This window comes from Ascaphus truei, chromosome 1, assembly GCF_040206685.1.
Source record: "Ascaphus truei isolate aAscTru1 chromosome 1, aAscTru1.hap1, whole genome shotgun sequence".
NCBI lineage: Eukaryota > Metazoa > Chordata > Amphibia > Anura > Ascaphidae > Ascaphus > Ascaphus truei.
In genome coordinates, this window is record NC_134483.1 from 525,076,158 (window position 1) to 525,094,051 (window position 17,894).

Sequence of the window (17,894 nt, forward strand, 5' to 3'; positions counted from 1 at the left end):
TGCTATTTCTGGGTTTAATCATTTGTACTATTCTGTGCTAAGGCCATCTGGTCCTGGTGATTTGTTATTTTTAAGTGTTTTGATAGTTTCCTGTACTTCCAGGGTTGTTATAGGTTGATCTAGTGCCCCTCTATTTGCTTGGGAGATCTTAGGAAGGTTTGCTTCTTGTATAACTTTTCCTCCTAATTCTTTTTCATCTGGAATTGTTGTGTAGAGTTTTTTGTAGTAATTTAGGATTGTTGCACAAATTTCTTTGGCGTTTGTTGTTCTGCCACCCTCCTTGGTGCTAATGGATACTATTTGATTAGTACTTGTGGTTTCTTTTGTTAGATTGGCCAACAATTTCCCCGGTTTATTGCCCCATCTAAAATAGTTATTTTTTTGATACATAAGTTGGGTTTGTGCTCTTTTAGTCAGCAGTGCCTCATACAACTCTTTGGTTTCTAAATACTGCTTCTTATTTTGTTCTGTATTATCTGTCTTTTATATTTGGAATGCCTGTGCTAGCTGTGTGTTTAGGTTGTTCAGTTTGGTGTTTAGGGTTCTGTTTTTCCTAATACTGTAAGCAATTATATGGCCTCTAAGTACTGCTTTAGATGCTTCCCAGTACAGAATGGGTTCTACAGTATGCTGCTGGTTGTCCATCTCATAATTGGACCACTGGTTTTGTAGATACGCTTTGAACTCTTTTGAGTCGGCTAGATATGTGGGCATGCGCCAGCTTCGCGAGATATTTTTGGGTTTACTGAGCCTTAAGTTTATCCATATTGGTGCATGGTCTGAAATTATTATATTTTCTATTTTAGCTGAGTTTATTCTCTGCATTAAATTGGTTGAGATTAGGAACCGGTCTATTCTTGAGAACATATTGTGTGCGTGTGAAAAAAAAAGTGAAATCTTTTTCTAGCGGGTTTAAAATTCTCCAGGGGTCAACCAGTGTTAGATTCTCCCTGAAGGATTTTAAAGTTCCCCGTTGTGCGTGTGAGTGTTGCGGTACCCTTTTGTTTCCTGATCTTGCAAGTGTCCAGTCCTCCACTACATTGAAGTCGCCTCCTACAACCACGGTCCCTGCATCCCACTCCAAAATTCTTTGGTAGAGATCTGTGAAAAACAAATGGTTAGGCAAGTTCGGAGCATATACATTAACCAACAACAGTCTCGAGTCTTCTATGGTGATGTCGACCATGAGATATCTGCCTCCCGGATCTTTTAGAGTTTTATGGATGGTGTTGTTCACATTTTTTGTGTATTAGTATTGCAGTTCCTCTTTGCTTTCCCGTATATGGTGCCGCGATTATTTCTTGGATCCATGGTGCTTTTAGTCTTTAGGTATCTTCCTTCAGGAGGTGTGTCTCTTGGAGGAGCGTCACCTGTGCTTTGGATCTTTTGATGTGGGAGAGTATCTTCCATCTTTTTGCTGGAGAATTCAGGACCCTGACATTCCAGGAGACCATCTTGAGGTTGTTTATCCGGATTTGGGAATCCTCGGTTTCTACTTTAGCGTCATCTTGAGGCTGCACATATCCAATTACTTCTGTGGGGTTATAATCTTTGTTTTGTTTGCTTTCCATTGGAGGCGAGCCGTCCCAGCGAGTGGCCCCCTCCAGGATTTTGGTGTTTTGGAGTTGAAAGAAGTTTTTATTTTGGTTGAGTTTTTGGTGAACTTTTCCTGTCATGTCGTGTTTGGTCCAGCTTGACAAGCAGCAACAGGCTGTGTCTGTGGGCTTTGTGTGGCAATTCTTGTGGGTTCTCACCAACCAGGCTGACTTAGTTGGCTTTTGCTGGCCTAGGTTTGCCAAGATTGCCTTTTGTTTAGTTCATGAATCGTTTGGTCGTGGATTTGGTCCCTCTTTAAAGTGCGCGTGTTCTGGTGACTCAAATAGAAAGGTCTTGGAGCCTTCCGTGACTCTCAGTTTGGCCGGGTAGAGTAATGCGAATTGTTTCCCTTTCTGGTTTAACTCTTTGCATAATGGGGAGAACTCTCTCCTTTTTTGTGATACTTGGGCCGAGAAGTCTTGAAAGATTAGTAGTTTGTTGCCTTTGTAGTGCAGATCGGACCTTTTCCTGTAGGCTGCTAGCACGTTTGCTCTGTCTGCATAGTTTAGGAACCTCACGATTACCGGTCTCGGTCTGGCTTTGTCTTGGTTTCTTTCTGGTCCTAGTCTGTGAGCTCTCTCTACTGCTGCGGCCAAGTTTATTCGAGCATTTGCCCGTTCTTGGCCGCAGCAGTAGCCTGGCGCGCGCCCGAGGGTGACGGGCGCGCGCCGAAGCAGCGGAAGAGCGCCCTCCGATCGGGGCGCTCTCCCTACCGCTGCCGGGTCCGCCGGGTCCCCCGGAACCCCCTGCCGCCGTCCCCCACATCGCGGGACACCAGGGCTCCCTCGGGGAGCCCTGGACGCGCGTGCAGGGGGCGCAGGCTCCCGAAGACGCGTGACCACGCGTCTATGACGCGCGGCACGCCGAGGGGCGGCCACTAGCAAGCTGGGAAATCTCCCGGCTTGCGGTACCGGCCACACTTTAATAAAGTGTGTCGGTAGTGTATCTTCAGATCTTCTGCTGGGCCTGGCATTTCCAGCGCCTGCGGCAGCCATTTTCATAGCATCTGGGTCAGACCTGTCCCCCTCACAGTTTCTGGAATCCCTATTATGCACAGGTTGTTTCTTCGGTTACTATTGCCTAGGTCATCCAGTTTTCCTCCTCTTCTGTCCAGATATATCTATGTATGTGTATACATGTGTGTATATATATATGTGTGTGTGTGTATACATATATATATATATATATATATATATATATATATATATATATATATATATATATATATATATATATATATATATACACACACACACACATATATATATACACACTATTATATATATATATATATATATATATATATATATATATATATATATATATATATATATATATATATATACACAGTGATCGACAAACCTATACATTTACTCGCCCCGGGCACATGCGTTTTATATATCAGGAAGTAAACAGGAGCTGCAGAGAAGGCTGATACACTGACAGGACACAGGGGTTTAACATTATGGATGTGATTTTTGTTTTAATCAATTTATACAGTATGCTGCACCTGTTGATTTTGGGGTTTCTGGAGGTATTTATATGTGTTCTTAGTTCACTCTGTTAATCATCACCTTGACAAAGGTCCCGTTTGAGGACCGAAACGTTGGATATGATGTTTTGTTGAATAATACAGGATTTTTGATATTCATTTGGAGTGCAGCCTCTGATATTCGTCCACGTGCGGAATCGTATTGCCTATGGTTCTTTATTACCTGCTATATATATATATATATATATACACACACACACACATGTATATATATATACTGTCGCGGCCGAGTTTATTCCAACTTTTGCACGGTCTCGGCCGCGACAGATACAGGGCGCGCACCGAGGTATGCCGTGCGCGCGCCGGAGCCTCCGGAGGATCGGTCCTCGGATCAAGGTGCCCCCCCTCCCCTCTCCGGGTCCATTGGGTCCCCCAGAGACCCCCACCGCCATCCCCCACATTAGAGGAACCCTGGGCTATCTCGGGGAGCCCTGGTCACGCGCGCCATGCGCGCACGCTCCCGATGAAGCGTGACCGCGCATCGATGACGCGCGGCACGCCGAGGAAAAAAATCGAGAAAGCCGGGAAAATTCCCGGCTTGCGGCTCTAGCCGCATGAGAATAAACAGTGTCGCCACTGTATATATATACATAGGGAACCATGTTAAAAATGGTTTTTGAGGCAAAATGTGGCACTGTGTGCTCATTTGCATGTCATTTCCCAGAATCCCTTGCTGCAGTGGAAGTGCTGTATGCTGGGTGATAATGGTGAAAGGTGGGGTTGCAGACCTGCCTAAGACATGCAGATGAGCATACAGTTGTATTTGCATATTTGCTTTCCTGTGGAGGGTTTGTGTCACTTTTTTTACTCACCATAACTTAACTCAGTATTATGGTATAGCCTATCCCATAGCTTCTTTGCATACCCAGTTAAACAGCCCCACACTGATGAGACCCATTAAGGTCGAACCAGCTGTCTGTGGGTGGTTTTCTGGGTATACACCTTAACCCTGGCTGTGCTCAAAGCTGTGACCATGCAGCAAGCTTAAGCCTATAGGGAACCGTGTTAAAAATGGTATTTGAAGCAAAAACTGGCACTGAGTGCTCATTTGCATGTCATTTCCCAGAATCCCTTGCTGCAGTGCAAGTCCTGTATGCTGGGTGATAATGGTGAAAGGTGGGGTTGCAGACCTGCCTAAGACATGCAGATGAGCATACAGTTGTATTTGTATATATATGTGTGTGTGTGTGTGTGTGTGTGTGTGTGTGTGTGTGTGTGTGTGTGTGTGTGTGTGTGTGTGTGTGTGTGTGTGTGTGTGTGTGTGTGTGTGTGTGTGTGTGTGTGTGTGTGTGTGTGTGTGTGTGTGTGTGTGTGTGTGTGTGTGTATATACCATGCCGTCTCCAGTCTCTGATTTTGTCAGTAGCATAGTCAGTTTGGTCTCTAACATATTTGCTGCTCTTACGATCACTAATGTCTTTTTCATATTTGTGTACCCTAGAGTCAACTAATTTGTCCAACTCTTGAAATTCTTCACTCTCTACAAATGGAATCATAATATGTTGAGTTTCCTCTATTTCTTTTGCAATCTCATTAAGTTTGTCTTCCCTGTAGTTAATTAGTAATTTTATTAGGGTAAAGGAACATGACTCCATTGCATCATTCCATTTATTTTTAAAGTCAATATTTGTATCAAATGTAGGTTTTTTTGTGAACCTTAAGCCCCTAGGGACTATTTTAGCATCCAAATAATTTTGTAGTGATAGGAGATCAAGCCAATGTTTCATCTCTTCTTTTGCCAACCTTTCAAGCTTAAAAAAGTTGGTTTTTAAATCAATGTTGTTCTCTTTGAATTCTGTCATATCTATTTCAGCTGAATCTGCATATTGTTGTCTCCTAATGAGACGTTCCTTGCTAGTTTTCATCATTTTGCCAGATGTCCCAGAAATGCAAATGCAGGATGGGTGTATCTGGAGAAAGGCTGCTATCTGGTGTAGATGGAGAATTAAACGAACAATAATAAAGACAGCGCCCTTTTCACACTACCCCCAAATTGCTGCAGTACTGGTAACGTGTGGCAAGAAGTTGCACCAAGTACCGATATTGAATAATTATAACAAATGAAGATAAAAAATCCATATGGCTCTTAATTATATGTGTAGATTTGTTATAAAAAGAAATAATTTGATCAGTTTTACACATATGTCTACATGTTATGCATCTATTTCGACCACAAGTGAAATTTCCGTTTGCTATCGGTTTTATTATGGGAAGATCCTGAATCTGTTTAAGACGACTAGGAGCCAACATAGTTTTCAAATTTCTGGCTTTTTTGTACACAATGGGAACATTTGGTGGTAATTTGTTTCCAATTATAGGGTCCCTTAACAGTATACTCCAGTGTTTATTAAGAATTGTTGAGATACCTTTCACAGAATTATTATAAGTCGTAATGAAAAGAGGTGATTTAACAAAGTTGTCCTTAAGATTAACATTTTCCAATTCAACCTTTTTAGATTTATTGAGTAGAGATTTGCGATCTAACAGACTAACCTGTCAAAATGTTTCACATATGATATGTTTATCGTAACCTTTGGCTAGAAACCTTTCTACCAATAACTCCCCCTGGGTCAAAAAATCAGAATGTAGAGAACAATTCCTCCTGATTCTGAGAAATTGGCCCCTGGGGATATTGGCCAACCATCTTTTATAATGGTTGCTGTTGTTGTGTAAATAGCTATTTGTTGCAACTGTTTTGAAGTGTGTTTTGGTGATGATATTACCATTGGAACTAGCCTCCAGTTCTAAGTCCAAAAACACAATATTGTTCTTATTGATATTAAATGTGAATTTTAAGTCCATGTCATTGATGTTGAATGCATGTAAATTTTGTTCCAAAAGTTCCTGATCACCATCCCATATTAGGATAATGTCATCTATGTAACGGCCATAGTACACAAGACTCGCCCCCAGATCCGCATCACCCCACACATGGAGTTCCTCCCACAAACCCATGTAGAGGTTCGCATAGCTGGGGGCAAATCTCGTGCCCATGGCCGTCCCATAGATCTGCAAATAATATGTGTCCTCAAATAAAAAATAATTGTGTTCTAATATAAATGAAATCGCCTGTAAAATAAACATGGATTGTGTATTACCTATATTTGTATCCAAATCTAAAAAATGTTTTACCGCTTTTAAACCTTTGTTATGTTTAATACAGGTATATAAAGATGTTATATCACATGTAGCCCAGATGTATGTAGGTTTCCAATTGATTCCACGTATTTTCCTTATCACTCAAAGGGAGCATTTGTAGAAACATTCTACACCATGGTTCTTAAGGATTTTGAGCTAATGTGTTTGAATACGACTTCAATACAGAATAGAAATTTATCAAAAGAGGAGAATATCGCACTTAAGGAACTTTGTAGTCTAAACAATCTTGTCATCAGACAAGCAGATAAAGGAGGGGGTATAGTTCTACAGGATAGAACTGACTATATGTCAGAGGCCTTTCGACTTTTAGGTGATAATACCTCATATATAATTTTGGGTCAGGATCCTATGGAAGGATTTCAGAAACAGTATAAAGATCTTCTTACCCAGGCCCTAACTATGGACATTATTAATAAGGCAGAATTTGGTTTTCTTTATATACGGTCTCCCAGAACACCTATCTTTTATCACATTCCCAAATTGCATAAACATATTTCCAATCCTCCTGGTAGACCCATTGTTTCAGGGGTGGAGTCGATGACATCCAGCGTGTCCCAATACGTGGATTATTTTTTACAACCTTTAGTGACCCGATTGAAATCGCATTTGAGGGACACGCTGCATGTCCTTGACTCCATCTCTGGAATCAATTGGAAACCTACATACATCTGGGCTACATGTGATATAACATCTTTATATATCTGTATTAAACATAACAAAGGTTTAAAAGCGGTAAAACATTTTTTAGATTTGGATACAAATATCGGTAATACACAATCCATGTATATTTTACAGGCGATTTCATTTATATTAGAACACAATTATTTTTTATTTGAGGACACATATTATTTGCAGATCTGTGGGACGGCCAAGGGCACGAGATTTGCCCCCAGCTATGCGAACCTCTACATGGGTTTGTGGGAGGAACTCCATGTGTGGGGTGATGCGGATCTGGGGGCGAGTCTTATGTACTATGGCCGTTACATAGATGACATTATCCTAATATGGGATGGTGATCAGGAACTTTTGGAACAAAAATTACATGCATTCAATGACATGGACTTAAAATTCACATTTAATATCACTAAGAACAATATTGTGTTTTTGGACTTAGAACTGGAGGCTAGTTCCAATGGTAATATCATCACCAAAACACACTTCAAAACAGTTGCAACAAATAGCTATTTATACAACAACAGCAACCATTATAAAAGATGGTTGGCCAATATCCCCAGGGGCCAATTTCTCAGAATCAGGAGGAATTGTTCTCTACATTCTGATTTTTGGACCCAGGGGGAGTTATTGGTAGAAAGGTTTCTAGCCAAAGGTTACGATAAACATATCATATGTGAAACATTTCGACAGGTTAGTCTGTTAGATCGCAAATCTCTACTCAATAAATCTAAAAAGGTTGGATTGGAAAATGTTAATCTTAAGGACAACTTTGTTAAATCACCTCTTTTCATTACGACTTATAATAATTCTGTGAAAGATATCTCAACAATTCTTAATAAACACTGGAGTATACTGTTAAGGGACCCTATAATTGGAAACAAATTACCACCAAATGTTCCCATTGTGTACAAAAAAGCCAGAAATTTGAAAACTATGTTGGCTCCTAGTCGCCTTAAACAGATTCAGGATCTTCCCATAATAAAACCGATAGCAAACGGAAATTTCACTTGTGGTCGAAATAGATGCATAACATGTAGACATATGTGTAAAACTGATCAAATTACTTCTTTTTATAACAAATCTACACATATAATTAAGAGCCATATGGATTGTTTATCTTCATTTGTTATCTATGTCGTTACATGTTTATGCGGCCTTCAGTTTGTGGGGAGAACCACAAGGACTCTAAGAACAAGATTCCTAGAACATAGACGAAACATTATACATGGTATTACCACTCATAACCTGTCTAGACACTTTTTGGAAAAACACAATATGGATCCATCGTCTCTGAATGTTATGTGCTTAGAACATATCCCTTTAACACTACTCAGTGGTGATAGATTAAAAAAACTGAATCTAAGGGAGACCTTCTGAATATATATGTTGGAAACATTGAGTCCAGGGGGTCTCAATGACTGCATCGATACAAGCACTATAGTTTAATCACTCCCTATTCATCATTGACGGGATCTCAGAGGTCTGGGTTGAGCATGTTTATCATGCTCCCTCTGTTTTTCCCAGTCTGTGCTAGGGGGGGACCGTTGGTCACTATTTGTCATTTATCACTTATAATCTTTTTTATGGTTATATATTTATCACTTTATACAAGATGTTATGCACGTTAATAGATTTAACACATTAAGCATACAACACATAGTATTTGTAATTATGTTTTTATTGATATAGTTCATTTTGAACTAACAGATATCTGTATGATTATATATTACACAATCACATATCTAATTTAATATAGATTACTTAAAATTACTTAACACGTTATCACAATACATGGATTGCTTCCTCTTGGCTAGTTCCTTCCTATCTTGAATTTCATTAATGCTATAACGGCTTCACCATTTCTCTTTATGGTTAAGTTCCACCATTTTAGTGGACAATTATATAACAACTTTTCCTCCACAGGTCATACTTTGCACCTTAGATCTGACCTTAATATAACATCTGTCGGTACTACTATTCTGTATTGGGAACAGTATCATTTAGAAGTCCGATTTTATCCCTGTGCTATGAACTATAGAATCATTACCCTGTCTCTAGATATGCCTACAATATTTATTTCTCTAGAATTGACTCAGGTTGATCAATTGTCATTTATGATCTAATCCATTCTGATCATTTATGTTTGAACAAGACCTAATTTGGGTTCAATCTGGTTTTAGGGTTTACAGCCAAAAGAATCTTTGTCTCTAACCATGTAATCATTGTCCATTGTTTCATCTCTTCCTTAGATAATATATGGAGAGATTTATTAATATTGTTCTCTCTTTTCAAGCTTGTTTTATACTTGATATATTATATTTTACATTTCAATAATTATTGTAATGTCAATGTAGTAGTTTTTAATTTACAATTATTATGTGATTTGTATAATGTTGTTTATTACTTAGGTTCATTATTTATATTAACATTTAATATCTAATTTGAATTCACAAGTCTGTAGTTAGGATTTGTATGATCATTATTACAATAATTTATTTATTTTTTCAGTTTATATACTTTAAGTGCTACTATTATGTTATGGTTGTCATTTATTTATATTTTTCTTTGTTTACAAACCTTAACTTTGTTTTGATTGTCATATTTCTTTATTATGTATTTCTATTTTTAATTTTATATATAGATTGTGTAGGATTATAAGTTCCATTCTTCTTCTTATTTTTTATTGTTGTTTTATATATTCAAAACCTGTATATGTTTTAGTATTAGTCATATACTAATTGCACCAAGTATTGATTTAATTAATGACACCAATCGAACTGAACACACCTGTGGAAAAACGTTTTTTATTGGTCTGAGGGACTATTTAACACCAGACAGTTCTATTGGTATCCATCCCCTGATGAAATCCACAGAGTCGGAAGAAACGCATAGGGATAGTTACTATTGAAACTACGGTGGCTGACCTGCCCTGGCACCAGTGAGAGATCGTGAAGACGCGAGTGAAGTCCTTCCGGGTCCCGGTATTACATGCGAGGGAGCAATGGCGGACGCACGCTGCTAACAAGCCCCATACAAGTGGATTTTACCTATCCTGGAGTGAGCGGCATTCAAAGATACTGTATTCAAAACCATCCTGGATATCTCAAAGCGGAGGTGACCGTGGAGTCTTCAGTTGGTGCATGGGCTGGTCCCATAATATGCCTTATTTTATCAGACAAATTGTAAGTGTGCAATTGTCTTGTCCGTGATTTAATAAATTGTTCATCTGATTTTACACAAGGATCGGGCGCTTTTTCTCTTTTTTTCTCTAATAGGTACTGTGGGAGCTTGGTGAGCCCAAGAAGAAGCAGCCTGGACCTTTGTATCATTTATTCATGGACTACATATGGACTTAAGTATTCATGTGTATTTTACATTCTTTAATATGTATATTTTTTTTTATATACTCAACACATAGTGTTTGCCATTATTTAATATATATTATTTTTTCTTTTTTCTTTAGTCCTTTGACACACTAGTGTCAATTTTTTTTAATCATCATTTTTTGATATTTTAATTTTTTGATATTTTCTTTTATATTGTTCATTATTGGAAAGCACACTTATTTCATTTTAATCAATTTTTTCTGTATAGGCAATTACTGATGAATTTCATGTAACATTAATTATTCAATATTGGTACTTGGTGCAACATCTTGCCACACGTTACCAGTACTGCAGCAATTTGGGGGTAGTGTGAAAAGGGCGCTGTCTTTATTATTGTTTATATATATATATATATATATATATATATATGTGTGTGTATATATATATTTATACATATATATTTAGGCACTGTACCGTGTATGAGTTTCACTGGATGTGCACTGAGCTCTGTCTGTGTTTTATGTTCTGTCTCTGGTTTAAAAAAAAAAAGTATATATATACTAACTCAGTAGGCTGGTATAGTGAATGGAGAGACGCTGCAGCCAGTTCACAGAGTGTTAATCTCCTCAGACAGAAAGAAGCACACCTGCAGCCTAATTAAACAGGGGCTGAACTATCAGTGAAACAAGTGCTTTAAAAAGCAGGAAGTTGCTCACACAAGGTGAGCTTGTTTTTCCACAGGAAGGTGGAGAGAACTCTCCCGGCTTGGAAGCCGTAGCAGCTGCTGTTGCTCTGGTCCCCAGTCCTGCGAGGAGCTTTGCTGCTGGGACCAGCTGAGACCCCAACCAAGGATAAAGATACAGATTGCTGCGAGGCTGGACACAGCCTGCTCCCCGGAACCGTGTTCCTGTTTGCTGCTGGAGCTGCTATATAGATAAGACTTTATTCTTATACGTATCGGTTAACCTTTGTGTAGCATGTTTTGGGCATGACCAGATTAGCTGGCTGTCCTCTTAGTAAGGGCTCAAGAAGTGAGTTAGTGTCTCTAACGGGACTAGGATTTAATTTTCAAGAAAGTAGTTTCTTAAAGGGACAGTGCACCCGTACTTATTTTGGTTGTGGCTAATAAACCACTATAGTTGAACGTTTCCCATCGTGTCTAGCGTCTTACTGACCCCGCCGCGAGGCCGTCTTCGTCTTGCCACAGGTGGTGTCAGAAGTGGGATGCTACGCCTCTGGGGGTCAGTAGATGAAGATGTGTTGAGACACTGAACTCAAGCGGGGAAAAAAAAATGATTTTTTGCTGAAGCATGGAAGTTACAGCTAGCAAGCGCTGAGTGTAAATTTTGCCCCGTCGGGTATTGTAAGGATTGCTGTGTAAAGCTAATGCCTTTTACTGAAGTGAGTGAATTTGCAGCTAGCAAGTGCTGTGAGATAAAGTTTGCCCTGTCTGGTAAAAAAGAAAGTGAAAATGGATTTTTGCAAAGAAGTTGCCCTAAGAAGAACCCAGAAGGTTCATAGATTGTAAAGCACCTACAGCTTACGTGTGTTGTGCAAAGTCTGCCCCATTGGGTGTGAGAATTTATTTTTTAAAAAAATGGGGTTTTAAAATGGCTGCCGTCAAGTGTCAGTTTTGCAATGTACATAACCGTACAAAACAGTGTCCCTTCAGGCCATACGATGATGATGATGATGATGATGATGATGATGATGATGATGATGATGATGATGATGATGATGATGATGATGATGATGATGATGATGATGATGATGATGATGATGATGATGATGATGATGATGATAACTCGTATGTGGCCCATGGAGGAGAGCCGTACCCACAGATGAATTTAGTATGCTGGGCCTGTCATAAAGTAGGTCACATGGAAGATGTGTGCCCCAAAATTTTCAAAGACAAACAGCTGCAAAAGCAAGCAACGCCCTATGAGTGCAAGCAAGATGTGGAAGCTGATACCAGTGAGCGTGTGCCCAGTACCACTGATATCTCTGGAGCTAATAAAGCAAAAAGAAAGAAGAAAAAGAAAACTGTTCCTCAAATCACAGGGGAAGTGACCAAGCCACTTGAACCTGCGCTGTCAGGACATGCGTCAGAAAGGCGCCGAGATGTGCTGCAGACCGGAGTGACCGGGAGAATTGTCACAGGAACGGTGGCAAAGGAAAAGGAGGAGCAAAGGGAAGCTGAATCCTTGGTCCAGGGAAAAGAGGCCTTAATTTCTGCACTCCAAGCTGCCCACCGTGATTATGATGCCTTGCAGGAACAATTGAATAGGGAGCGAGAAGCTAATGCCGAGGTACAGAGGTGTATACTCCCAGCTATACAAGAGTATGCGGCATTAAAGAAAAAAGAGCATCTCTTGCGGAGTGAGTTGGAGGAGCTGACGACAAGTTTGAATAAGGCCAACACCGCAATTGCTAACATGGAATCAGAGAGAACAAGTCCTGACTGGAGACTATGCTATCAGATGTCCCAGAGAGATGTGCAAAACTTCATCAAAGACTTAGAAGTTTCTCACCAAGAAGCTAGCACGCTCAAAACAGAGCTGGAGCTCTCATGCCAGGAGGGCCACAGTCTAAACACAGAGCTGGGTATGTTGAAGGAAACCCATGAGAATGCCCTGAGGGATTTAGAGACTGCAAAGAAGGAGAATGTAAGTCTGACGCAGAAAAATTCAGACTTGATTGATCAAATCAGTAAAGGTGATAAGAAGCTCCACCAAGCAGGAAAAGTGGAGAAGCAATTGATCCAGGAAAAGCTAGAGGTGCAGGAAGCAGTGCAGAATGCAGAGAGGATGCAACATGTCTCCCTGCAGCAGCACACACAGGCAACGCACTTATGGCAGAGCCAGCTGCAAGAGCTACATGCAAGTCTGCAAGCAGCCAAGGAGAAGCAGCGAGTGCTACAGGAACGGCTGAGTACCCAGTATGTCCCCACAGAACAGCATGAGGAACTGAGGGCCATGATGTACGCCACAAGAGCATCACTAGGGGCAGAGCTGTGTACTTTGAAGAAAGCCAATGAAATGGTCCTAAGGAATATAGAGACTGTGAAAATGGAAAATATAAACCTGAAGGAAGAGGTTTTAAACCTGACTGGTCAGGTCAGTGATGGGACTGAGAAGCTTCGCCAAGTGCAGAAAGTGAAGATGCAATTGGCGCAAGAAAAAAATGAAGTACAGGCTGCTCTGCAGAATGCAGAGAAAATGCTGGAAAAAGAATGCCTCGCCCTGGAGCAGCTGAAGATCACGTTGAGCGCCACAAGAGCATCGCTGGAGGTGGAGCTTAGAAGCCAGGTGATTCTGTGTGAGAGGGAACATGAGAAGGTCCAAAGACTGGAGCAAGAGCTGGAGAAGCAGAGAGGCAACTCCATCTCCATGAGTCAGTATGCCAAGGAGAAAGAAGCCTGGAAGACAGAAGCAACAGTGATACTGGCGACAAGAACTGCAGAGCTCAGAAAGATGGAGGAGGCGTTAATGCAAACCCAGAGTAAGCACCGGGAACAGGTGAAGGCCCTGAGAGGGGACTGGCAGCATCAGATTGAAGAGCTGCAAACGCAGGTTGCTGAGCACAAGATACAGCTCGCCGAGCGGGAGAAGGTGACCGTCCGACAGGTGGCTTGCCTGATGTTTCACCATGAAACCAAGATGGCTGATATCCACAAGCGGCTGGACTACATGACCAATGAGGGGGCCCGGCTACAGCTGGAGCTAGAAAGGGTCCGGGAGGAGCACCAGCAGCTGCAGGTCCAGAATAAAGAAAGAGAGACAGATTTAAGCCTTGCTCTGAGTCTGCTAGGAGACGTAGAATCGCGACTCAATTCAACGAAGATGAGCTAGCAGCCGCACTGAGTGAAAGAAGAAAGGCAGAAGGACTGCTTCAAGACCTGAGGAAGGACCTGGAGTCTGAGAGTGCTGGCCGCCAGATGACGGAGAAACAAAAGTGTGACCTGGTCAAGGAGCTTGAGGCTCTGAAGACTGAGCGGGATGCTACGTTGGACTCTACGGCTGACCAGCAGGAGGTTTCTCAGATGAAGCTGGAGGATAACTTGCAACCCCAAGACAGACGTTTGGGTTACTGAAGCAGTCCAAGGAAAAGGTGGCGGTAGAGATAAATCAAGGGAGGCACTCCAGGAAGCATGACCGTGATAATAAGGGGAGAAAGACCACACAGATGGTCCAGCAAATCTCCCAACAGAGTAAATTAAAGAGTCAAGACAGAAAAGCCCAAGCCTATGAGTCTGCTGACCGTAAAAGAGAGGTGCCATGGGGTGTACTTCGGGTTAAAAGGAATCCCGACCAAGTTGAAGTACTGAAGATAAATGGTGTGGAACCCAACACTGAAGGTACACTGAGGAAGAAAGGTCCAAAAGAGAAGGCCAAACAGTCACTGGCGAGTGTATGCAATGAGCTGACCGAGGTCAATGCTCTTCTACAGGATAAGGAAGACTCTGAGCACAAGAGGACAAGGACAACAATGCATCTTCAGGATTTACAGATCAAGGTCACAGCGTGGCGTAGACTCCTGGCAGAGAGAGCTAATAGACAGCAGGATGCTCAGGAACCTTGTCAAGAAGAGACACAACAAAAGCGGAGCATCAACCTTAAACTGAAACTGGCACAAGACAAAGAGATAGGGAGGTACCAGTCTTCAGTCACAGGTAGCCTGGTAATTACCCAAAAAAGAAAATGCCTAAATTGGAAGGCAAGAAAAAAAAGGGGGAGAGAAGGGCCGACATCAGACATTTTCGACGAAGATGCTGGTGCACGGGAATGGTGCACGGGCCGCTCCACAGGACAATGTTTCGCTGGGGAGAGGGATATGTGACAGAGTCACTAACTCAGTAGGCTGGAATAGTGAATGGAGAGATGCTGCAGCCAGTTCACAGAGTGTTAATCTCCTCAGACAGAAAGAAGCACACCTGCAGCCTAATTAAACAGGGGCTGAACTATCAGTGAAACAAGTGCTTTAAAAAGCAGGAAGTTGCTCACACAAGGTGAGCTTGTTTTTCCACAGGAAGGTGGAGAGAACTCTCCCGGCTTGGAAGCCGTAGCAGCTGCTGTTGCTCTGGTCCCCAGTCCTGCGAGGAGCTTTGCTGCTGGGACCAGCTGAGACCCCAACCAAGGATAAAGATACAGATTGCTGCGAGGCTGGACACAGCCTGCTCCCCGGAACCGTGTTCCTGTTTGCTGCTGGAGCTGCTATATAGATAAGACTTTATTCTTATACGTATCGGTTAACCTTTGTGTAGCATGTTTTGGGCATGACCAGATTAGCTGGCTGTCCTGTTACTAAGGGCTCAAGAAGTGAGTTAGTGTCCCTAACGGGACTAGGATTTAATTTTCAAGAAAGTAGTTTCTTAAATGGACAGTGCACCCGTACTTATTTTGGTTGTGGCTAATAAACCACTATAGTTGAACGTTTCCCATCGTGTCAAGCGTCTTACTCACCCCGCCGCGAGGCCGTCTTGCCACAATATATATATATATATATATATATATATATATATATATTTATGTAGAGGTATAAGTACCGTGTTAGCAGAGGTTCAATAATCAAAAAATAAATAGATGATACCGTTCTGTGGCTAACAAAATGCTTTTATTTGTGCGAGCTTTAGAGGTACACTGATCTCTTCTTCCAGCGATGTTACAATGAATGAAGCAAGCAAAAGGTATACTTAAAAACATTGTCTCTTGGAATGTAATCTGTGCTAGTCCTTCCCCCGGTGTGGATGTGTTTTATGGCTAGATGTGTCAAAAGGTTCCTGAAAGCAAGTGATGTGAGAGTGTGTGTGTGTATCTGTGTGAATGTAAATGAATGGAGAGCCCACAGTATATACAGTGCTTTACAAAAGGTGTGTGTGGAGTGGGAGTGGATATAAATGGTGTGGGTAGGTGTGGAAATGTGAGAGATTGTAGCACAACTAAAAGTGTGTGTGGATACTATGTGGTCCCTATTGGTGTATAGGGATGGAAAAACAAGGAGTATTAGTATGTGTAAGAGACAGCTGTGTGTGCATACATATAGCACAGTATATACAGATATGGCCTTTAGCGCTCATGGGAAGAGAGTCCACTTGTGTCAGTAATGACTCATAAAATTTCGATCTATGTTTAGGCCACCGCTAAGTGTACCGAACAGTTGCATAAATTTATATTCATGCAACCGTCTCTCTTTCGGTGTTTTAAGATTACCTTTGAGAATGGCAACCTTCAGATCATTCATCTTATGGCCAGATTCAGAGAAATGTTCGCCGACAGGACTGTCTCTTGTTCCGCGTGTGATGCCCTGTCTCACCTATGTAGTAGCAGCCCCCTGGGAATTTCATGCACATGATGAGGTACACGACATTGCTGGAGGAACAGGTGAACCTTCCTCTGATTTTGTATTCCCGATTCCTGTGTGGTATTTGTATTGTGTCCGCTGTGTAGAGCATTGCGCAGGTTTTGCATCTTGGGTCCTGGCATGGTTTCGTCCGCATTCAGTTGTACTGCCGAATACTAGGGGAAGGACTAGCACAGATTACATTCCAAAATACACTGTTTTTAAGTATAACTTTTGCTTGCTTCATTCATTGTAACATCGCCGTAAGAAGAGATCAGAGTATCTCGAAAGCTCGCACAAATAAAAGCATTTCGTTAGCCACAGAACGGTATCATCTATTTATTTTTAGATTATATATATATATATACACACACACACACACACACACACACACACACACACACATACATATATATACATACATATACACACACACTCACACACACACACACACATATATATACACACTAATATATATATATATATATATATATATATATATATATATATATATATATATATATATATATATATACATACACACACACACACACACATACACATATGTGTGTGTGTATATGTATATATATAAATAAATATATGTGTGTGTGTGTATATATATATATATATATATATATATATATATATATATATATATATATATATATATACACACACACATATTTATTTATATATATACATATACACACACAAATGTGTGTGTGTGTGTGTGTGTGTGTGTGTGTGTGTGTGTGTGTGTGTGTGTGTGTGTGTGTGTGTGTGTGTGTGTGTGTGTGTGTGTGTGTGTGTGTGTGTGTGTGTGTGTGTGTATATATATATATATATATATATATACAATGTTCGACAAACCTATACATTTGCTCGCCCCGGGCGAGTGGATTTAACCCCCGGGCGAGTAAATATTGGCCCAAGCAGCACACGTTTGGTACTAGGTGGCGAGTAGAATTTTTTGTGTGGCGAGTAGATTTTTTGGTGATTTGTCAACCACTGTATATATATATATATATATATATATATATATATATAGAAAGACAAAAAAAGAAAGCGCCCGATCCTAGTGTAATATGAAACAAAACATTTAATAACCAGACCAAAATTCAAAAGATGTAAACTCACAAACAAATGTGAATAAAAATCATGTAATGAGTATACTCATTCGCCAACTGTGGGATGGACTTGCTCTGCTCACACGCCAACACTCTCTTGAATGGAGTCCCAGACCATCTCA